Source organism: Arachis duranensis, chromosome 2 (genome assembly GCF_000817695.3).
Source record: "Arachis duranensis cultivar V14167 chromosome 2, aradu.V14167.gnm2.J7QH, whole genome shotgun sequence".
In the NCBI taxonomy this organism is placed as follows: Eukaryota; Viridiplantae; Streptophyta; class Magnoliopsida; order Fabales; family Fabaceae; genus Arachis; species Arachis duranensis.
The window spans coordinates 85,001,427-85,002,262 of record NC_029773.3 but is presented as its reverse complement, the minus strand read 5'-3'; positions in this window follow the sequence as shown (position 1 = coordinate 85,002,262).

The following is an 836-nucleotide window of genomic DNA, read 5'->3' as shown; positions in this document are numbered from 1 at the left end:
GTATTTGTGTCCCTTTGGGTTTCCTTGGGGTTTTCCTTATTTTTTTATCATATGTATATATTGTTATGCTCGGACCGGTTATCTTCGCAGCCGGATCTTGAGTCTTGATATTCCTGTTTTTGACACTCCTTTGTATATATATAATCACGCGTTGGATTATCCTTGTTCGTTATGTTATCGATCGGAGTGTTGCGCTTTCGAGTTGCGATTTTTGTTTACCCCTTTTTCTACAAAGGCTCCTAGTTATAATCAATCATTCATACTACTATATGTACTAAACTTTTATTTTTTTGAGGTCGTAATACCTTGCCATCTTTGAATTATGACTTAAGCATAAGACTCTGTATGGTAGGGTGTTACATTATGGTATCAGAGCAGTTCGTTCCTGTAGAGCCTGAGGGATGGACTGATTATGCTTCTTTGCATTCTCTGTGTGTGTGTTATGTGCTGTTAGTATATCTGCTTGATATAATTGGCATAAACGTTCATGAGCATGCATTTGGGACTTTGAAGTACTAGACTTCTGATATTGAGACTGATCAACTTAATATCGATTGTTTGGTATGTATAGGGACCAGATGGCGCCTCGTGGACGCGGTAGAGGTAGTGCGAGAGGTCGTACTAACGCTCGTGCACCGGAGCATAATCCTAATGACCCGATGAACTTTATGACTGCGTTGGAGAACATGGCTGCTGCTATGCAAGCCACTGCTGAGGCTCTTGGTCAACAGATGAACAACCATGGTAATGATGGAGGTGGAGTTCAAGGTCCGATGACGTTGGCAAACTTTTTGAAGGTTAATCCACCTAAGTTCAGGGGAACTACTAGTCCGACT